The sequence below is a fragment of the Neopelma chrysocephalum genome, unplaced genomic scaffold (genome assembly GCF_003984885.1).
Source record: "Neopelma chrysocephalum unplaced genomic scaffold, ASM398488v2 Primary Assembly neopelma1_24, whole genome shotgun sequence".
NCBI classification, from domain to species: domain Eukaryota; kingdom Metazoa; phylum Chordata; class Aves; order Passeriformes; family Pipridae; genus Neopelma; species Neopelma chrysocephalum.
This window is the reverse complement of record NW_020897693.1, coordinates 14,394,149-14,402,456: the sequence shown is the minus strand read 5'-3', so window position 1 is coordinate 14,402,456 and position 8,308 is coordinate 14,394,149. Positions and strand designations below refer to the sequence as shown.

General features: G+C 37.5%; 1 long non-coding RNA gene across 1 annotated transcript; it reads left to right on the top strand.

The window, feature by feature from the left end:
* On the top strand, nt 1-3,309 carry LOC113963281. The gene is made up of 4 exons (XR_003532706.1): nt 1-92; nt 730-1,032; nt 2,523-2,731; nt 2,907-3,309. It is a non-coding gene; the product is annotated as an uncharacterized LOC113963281 (long non-coding RNA).
* The last annotated feature ends 4,999 nt before the right edge of the window (nt 3,310-8,308 follow it).

Below are 8,308 nucleotides of genomic sequence, written 5' to 3'. Positions count from 1 at the left end.
CCATGCTATGTGCATTTCAGAGAGGTAATCAAGTGTGCAGGTTTCCCAGCAAGGGTGCAAGAGGCTCCACCACAGCCATACACACTGTTGAAGTGGTTTGCCTTCTGGATCCCATTTTGGGAGGCAGATAAGGAACGTTTGTCACTGCTCTGTTTGGCCTGGCTTGTTCCCCAGCTGGATTTGATGCTGTGAGCATTGCTACTTTGGACCCCACACCCTGAGTCCTTAGTTTAAAGCCTGCCTCACCAAGTTGGCCAGCCTGTTGCCACAGATTCCGTTTCCTCTTTTATACAGGTGGATGTATATTTGAAGTATGTTTGAAGGCATGATTCATAGGGTTGGAAGATTGTGTTCTAGGCTAGTTGCCAAAAATAGAAGTGAATGAAAGAGGTTTATCTGTCTTTGTCAATGCTACAATATTAACAAACTCAACAGCTTCCCTGGGGTACCCTGGGACTCTGAAGGACTGAGAAGTTGTGTGAAGCTGCAAATTTTTCACAGTACTGCGAAGCACACAGCAGAGAAAGTTGCTCTGACAGCCAAGATTCTGTCTCCAGATGTTTTTTTTAACAGATGATGGTCAGAGCAGCCAGCTGGACTTGAAGCTAAATCCAGATTTTCAAAATTCAAAAATCTGAAGATTAGTTATGGCATGTTATTGAAATAGTTTAATTGATGAGGTGATGCTCCAGATGCTTCAGAGACTGATTCCATTTTTTTTTTCCAAAGAAAAAGAATCATAGAAAAATTTAACACATGGAATCATGACAATGACTCCATCAGGACCAAGGTGGTTCCAGAAGTGCTCTCACAAAAAAAGTGAAAAAAACAAAACATAACAGAGGGCTCTCTGCCACTGTGGCAGCCTACATACTTCTCTGCTTCTCTGACCTGCCTTTGGAGAAGGAGGCTTGACTTGTGGTGCTTAATTGTCCGTGATTCTTTCATGAATCTTGGAGTTCTTTTAAAAAAAAAAAGTTGCTTACAGGCTCTTCTGCTACAGCTTGAGTTTGAAAACGACAGAGAAACAAGGTACAAAATATCTTTCCTGTTATGGATTCATCCTTGTTTTTGGGTGTTAAGTACTAGAAGGATGTTCAGTTTTATCTCTCTTAAAAATAATGTTTCCATTTGCCATATATCTCAGAATGCTTAATAACCTGGATTCAGTATTGTCTAATTCCATGCTACTTTACACCAATGGAAAGGGAAAGCATAATGCCACCAGATAAGAACAATAGTATTTCTCATATACATTTACACTTACTTGGTAGGAGAGTAAATGATAACATATTGAGAGTCTTGGTGAAAATTTCTTTCTAATCTTCTTATACTTTCTTGGGAACAAGCTATATTTAAAGCTGCATTAAATCTTAATTTCTGTGTGGCCTTTTCCTTCTATCAGCATTTTCTACCTGGTTTTAGTTAATGTTTGTACAGTTCTTTGGAAGAGCAAGCACCAAGTTTTGTTTTTTCTTTCCTTCCGTGTAAGAGGAAAAAACCTGACAGACCTATACATAAAGATGAATGAATGACTTATAAATAATTTGAGCAATGACTGCTGCTAATTTATCATTCAGTTATATCCTTTTCATTGACTAATGTGGAACTGCAGGGAGCCCTGTATATAAAAAGAGCCATGTACTTTCATTTTTTTAAGCAGCAGAGCACCTAACTTCTAAGTATATGTGCATGCAGATACAAAAAATTATGTAAAGACGTAGAACATGCCCTAGATGACTTGTTTAGACTGATGGGCTTGTAATTTCTTTCAGGTGGGCTTGGGCTTGTTGTTTCTTTCAAACAGTATGGAACAGTGTTGTGGAACAACAAACCCACCATCATTCAGATAGAGAGCTCACAAATCCCACTGACTGAAGTACACCCGTCAACTTATTGTGTCTGTTCCATTGGTGAGCAAACTGAGATATGAGGATGACATTGCTAGAGAAAAACTTTTAGCATCTCTGCATGTTGAGCAGTCCACTTGAGGTTTTTCATGATGGACAAGCAAGAATGAGTGGTTACTTTTGAAAACTGGATTAGTGCTTGCCCTAAGATTTTCTGTACTATCTCTTCCTCTTTCCTTAGCTTCTGTACTATCATCTCATGTCTGAGGTGTATTTTGAGGAGGCAGGACCTTAAAAAATACACATTGCATTATTAATAGTATCACCAAGTTTTCTCCCATAGGAGTAAATATTAGGTACTGAACATGAATGAAGTCTAAGGAATTTTTATTGTGATTAATGATGTGACAATGAATAACAAAATAAGCATTAATAGTTTGCCTCCTGTTATCAGAGACTGCTGCTTTCCTTGTACAGAATGGCCATTTGTCAGAAAGGGACTTCACTTAACAGTGAAGCATCAGAAAACATGTTCACATGATAGGCAAGCTGCAAGTATGATGGGCTTTTCTAGTGCGTCAGATTATAGCATTTGCTGGGAAGCATGCAAAGGAAGAAGGTTTCTTACGAGTCTCTGATGAAGGCATATGTCTTATGCTGCATCATAAGCAGATTGCAAGTCAGTCATACCATAGTCACTATCACTTCTGGTTCTGAAAGACTGAAGCAGCAGATATCAAAAAGGAGTGGAAGTTCGTGAGCTGCTAAGCCTCTACAGCTAACACTTATTTCCTGAGGCTCTGCAAGATATTTCAGCTATAGCTTGTCAACTGGATTCAGAGAAGGAAGAAGGCCCATTGTATACTTCAACTTTGAAGAAGGTTAAATGTGACTTTTTATCCTTTTCTGATGTTCATACCCCGATAAAATTTTGTAAAATAGTGTCTATTATTTTTTTTCCCCAATAAATTCTGTTACTGTCTTTATTTTCATTTGGCATTAGAAAAGGATCATTTCAAGCTCCATGACTGAAATCAAGTCCCTCCTCTCTTCCAGGTGTCATTGGTCAATGGAACATTAGTAGACTGTCATCCTAATACGTTTCCCTGGAGTACCTAGAGAATACTAAAATGCAGCTGAACTGAATGGCATAGGCTGTTATAAGAATTATGCAGTACTGACCTGTAGAGACAGCATTACTTAGCATTACCCAAGAAATTTCATGGACCTGTCACAAGAGAGGCTACGAACCAACCACAAAGGTCACAAATTACTTTTCAACACCGTTTTATCTTGGAAAATAGAGAGGAGGGAAGTTGCAGTTCCCTTAGTTTCCTACACTGTCTGCAAGTCAACTGTACTGCAGAAAGAGAGTGAAGTATGAGAGACTCTCATTCCTACCCTTACTCCAATTTATTTTATGAAGTATAACATATTCACCTCAGTTCCAGTGGTCATCATTTACAGAAGACAAAACCAAGACAATGGGAAATGAAAGTTGCTACCTGGACCAAAATTGTGTAATTTAATATAGTGAGCTCATGTTCCTCTTGTCAGTACAGCTGCATAGAAACATAGGCAACTCTTGTCTCATCCAGTGGGTATGAAATATTGGGCCAATAATCTACACTGATACAGACATATACTGCCAATACTTTCTTTTCACAGGAAGGTATTGATTCCTCAGAGGAGTTAGTGCTTGATAGAGTTCAGACTTTGCTTGATTATAATATATTTTGATTACATCTCTTGCAGAAACAAGCTTTCAGTGCTTTTGGATTTTAAAGGAAAGCTTTTTAGGAATAGAACATGCTTCCTGAATTCTACTTTGCCTCCTTTTTTTTTTTTCCACAGCAAGTAGAATCTCTATGGTAGATACAGTTCTTCCATGGGGAGTTTCACTGAAAATATAAGAACATTTCTAAGAAAGGTCTTGACAGCTATGTCATGAATAGAAGTGCATAGGACATTGGTTTCTTCAGTCTCAGTTAATAATGCCATATCCCTTAGAAATTTGCAACAGCATGCTTTGATTGTTACCATAAGCCTTTAGGTGCCAGATGGCTCTCTCTTAGGAAGGCTGTACTTGCCAATTTTTTACAGAATAGACTCAATTTCACTGTGTTGGAAAAGTCCACTCTCCCTCTCCTAGAGACATTATTAGTTGGCCATGCTTTGACATCACAGCATTTGCACAGAGAAGAGAGCAGAAGCTGCTAAGAAGCAAATGCACCTTGTACAAATAATCCCAACTTTATTCCCCCACAGGAAAGAAGAAAGTTGTGTTTTGTACACACAAATTACACAGCTTTAGAGTAGCTTGGTAAGACAGTTATAGTCAGTCCACCATAACTTTTTTTGCCTTCCGTGAGTTAAAACCCGTACAGACTATATGCCCTCTCTGCTCAAGGTTTTTCTGTCAGAAAGCAGTTGAACAGGTATGATAGCGTACCAAGGCATACAAAATGCTCAGTTTTCCCTGCCTGTGGCTTGGAAACAATTTTTACCATCAGAGGGAGAAGAAGGACATCCACTGAGTTCTCTAAGACCTTCCACCCCAGAGAGTCTTAGAGAACCCAGTAAGGAAAAATAACATAATTATGGCTTGATTTGCTTGCCTGGTCATGATTTAATCCTTGTGGATGTCTTAGGGGAGTGGTTTTGTCTGTTTCTTTAGTCAGTCTCTAAGAAGTTATGCTTACACTACACTGATCGCATATGTCGGATTATTCTGCTTCTAAAGATCACTGTTTTACTGGAAATCCCTTTCCAGGAATCAAGCAGTATAATTTTTACTCCTGTGAGATAAGTTAAAATAGTGTGAATACCAAGCACATCCTTATGAATCTCAGAGCTCTGATGGCACAGATATTGCAGCACTTGTCAGAGCAAAAATATATTAACTATGTGTTCCAACATTTATTCCAAATCTAACCAGTATATGTCTTTTACTTCTTTAGGTCTGTGAAATTGCCCCAGCATTAATAAAAAATTCCTCTTCTCATTTTAGGACAGTGCCATTGTTTCATCCTGGCCAGCAAATACCACACAGCCTCTTGCTCACTTCCCTCCTCAGTCTTCCTCAGTGCAGAGAAAAACTGGAAAAAGGAAGTCTTGTGCATTGAGATAAGAACAGTTTAAAATGACAATAATAATAATAATTTTAATTAAAAGTAGAGAACGGAATAACACCTCAGAGAAAAAAGTGGTATACAATACAGTTGCTCACCACCTACTGATTGTTCCTAAGCAGCAATCAGCACCTTCTGAGCAACTCCCCCAGTTTATATACTGGGCATGACATTTTATGGTATGGAATAGCCCTTTGGCCAGTTTGGGTCAGCTGTCCTGGCCATGCTCCATCCCAGCTTCCTGTGCACCTGCTTGTTATCAGAGTCTGGAAAACTGAAAAGTCCTTGACTTTAAATAAGCACTGCTGACAACAACTAAAATGTCAGTGTGTTGTCAACATTATTCTCATATTCAGTCCAAAATACAGCCCTGTATCAGCAACTAAAAAGGAAATCAACTCTATCCTAGCCAAAGCCAGGACAATCAGTCAAATCATGTGTTCTAAAATCGCAGATTCTTGCATGCAAATCTTCCCCAGCTACTCTGATTTAAAAATCTGGCATGAGAAATCTTTTCTGAAATAAATTTATGAGACTTTAGTTCTAATATATTTTTTCTCCTTCTATTTACATCCTCCTGTTTGTAGGAACAGACAAGACTAAAAATAAAGTATATGAGAAGTTAAATTAAATTTTTAAATATGCATAAGAATATCTAATGGGCTGAAGACAGCCTCGGGAAGTCATCAGAGCCCATATTTATCAAATTAGTTAGTGACTTTGACAGCTCAGCTGCAAGAGGGATGACCTTTTGCCTCATTTTCACAGATCTAATTTGTCATTTGGAGTTGATATGAAAGGAAGATGATTGGACCTATGTTAAATCTGTATATACATTGCTTAGATTGTGTGTTCTCAAATGGAGGCAAAGTCTGTGCCCTAATTTTTGTCTATTAGTAATGACATTTTTGTTCTGCTAACTGTGGTCAAGAATTTGGAATTTGGATCCTCTGTTCTCTTGTATGAAATATGTTATACTGTCCATCTTGTTAATAAAATATAGCTGATGAACTCTGCCAAAACTGAGTCTTACAGATTAATAAAGCATAAAGTGCCATGCTCTGGTAAATGATAGTGATAAAATAGCTTTACTTTTTATTGATATTCCACTGTTCTGAAACAAAATAGCTATTAAGTAAGAAAATGAGAATGTTTTTCTCTCCTATAACTTACTCCACTAGGCAGACATCAAACAAGACCAATAGAGAAGGTTGGTTCATAAACTGAGGTTTATGATGCTTTATTCACTGGTAAAAATTTCATGGTTTCTTGAGATTTTTGATAATGTATATGCAGAAAGCGTCACTCTGCTTCTTAGAAAAAATATCATACACAGCATAGTACTGTGAGGAGTAGGTGAGGTCAAGAACAGTGTCTCTAGACTTGTGGCACAGAAGAGAGGGAAGAGGGAGAGTTAGCATATAGAGAACAAAAAGAGAATTGAAATAGTAGCAAAGTAAACAGTAACTGACTAATTTTTTCCTATCTCACATTTTCAGTTACCTAGTCTTATAGATGTGACCTGACAGAAACAAATATTTAGTTCACTGTCCTGAATACTTTTTTCTTTGCTTTTCTGTCAGATGGGTACCAAATGAAGACATAGACAATAGGTAACAATCCATCCAGACACAAAGGAACTTAGTTGAAGATGCAGAGTGGAAACCTCCAGACAAAGTGGTATTAAATACCACAGAGATTCAGTCTGATAATGTCTTAGTACAGCTCAGGTTACTTTTCTCAACTTGTGGATAACAGCTCCTATGGGAACTGTGAAGTAGAACCAGCTTTGAAAAAGGTGAATTGCTGAAAAATTTGCTAGAACTTAGTATTTTATAGTTCTGCTCTGCCCTTCAAGATTCAATTTTCTCTAATAATCCATTTTAAAATATAGACACATGGATTGTACATTCTTGTCAATGACATTTCCTTCTTATTTAACAACTCAAGGGGTTGCCAGCCAGAGAACAATGAAAAAAACTGTCTTAAGTCATCTCTACCTAATGATGAGAAGAGATGTAGTAAGCAGCAGGAGAAAGACTGGGTGTTTTATTTACTACAAAGCTAGGCTTGAAAGTTTGCTCTAGCCTAGCCAAAAGTCTGTCATTCTGTAACTTGTATTTCTCGTGAAAACAGAAAAACTGCAAAACTTTTCTTTTTCTGAAAGACTGCACAACACGTTTGGCCTGTCAGCTAACGCTTTGAAACAGAAAATATGTCCTTAAGGACAAGGAAGATGCACCTTTCCTTGATTATATTTTGTCTCTGTCATTACAGAACAAGATTTTTACTGTTGAGTTACAAAATAAAGTAGGGTTTGAGGGAGCCATCTTAGTATATTTTGACAAATCCCTTCTTTCTTGTGCCAACTAAGGCGTCACAATATAAATTAGTTTCTCCAAACTGCTTACTGCCGTAATTAACTCTGCTACGCTCCAGGGTCAGAAATAGCTGTTTTATAACTGTTGCAAATCAAACTGCTCTGCCATCAAAGTAGTCACTTGCCAAGAGACCATGACACCTCATCCTTTAGATGGATATGGCTTGAAAACACCCCATTTTATTTGTCCCTGTGAGGCTGAATGGGCATCCACTATAAAATTGTAGTGAGAGAAATGGAAGTTGAATCAGTGACATGTTTAACAGTGCATAACCTTTATTATTCTGCTCCCAGGAGCATTGAAATTTGCATGGCTTAGCAAGTCGCAAGCTGTAATGACAGCACTTAGAACAGACATCAGTAGCAGCAACAGAGATCCAGTGAGAAGACATAGCCCAGCTTCAGAACTTGTAGAGATAATGCAGATTTGTTCAGCCCCTGGCTAATAGCCCCTAATTCCTTGGGAATTCTTTGTAAGACGCCACTAACCATGCTGAGGGTCTTTGTTTTTAATATGGATATAATGTGTTACACAATCAAGAAGTCCAAGTCATCCAGCCATTGTGTTTTCAACACTTTCTATCTTCATTACTATGGTTTATCTAGTTGAAAGGTAAGAGAAAAACATGCTGTATGATAATGTAACTACATCTGGAACAGCAAAAATGGCTAGCTCTGGCATAGTGGCACAGTGTGTCAGCAGCTATATTTTCATACGAGCAGATGCATATAGAAAGATAAAGTCTAGCTACAGTTAAAATCAACCTAAAGTATATATATTTTGCTCTAGCTAAAATACTTAGGTATTAATAATATATATAAACAAAATTTATTTCATATTAGTGTTCATTAGATGGTGAAATAGTATTTAACATATGAAAAATATATAACGTATGAAATAACAGTTAATTTTATTTTTTTCTGGCTCTATTAAAAAAATTTTGAAA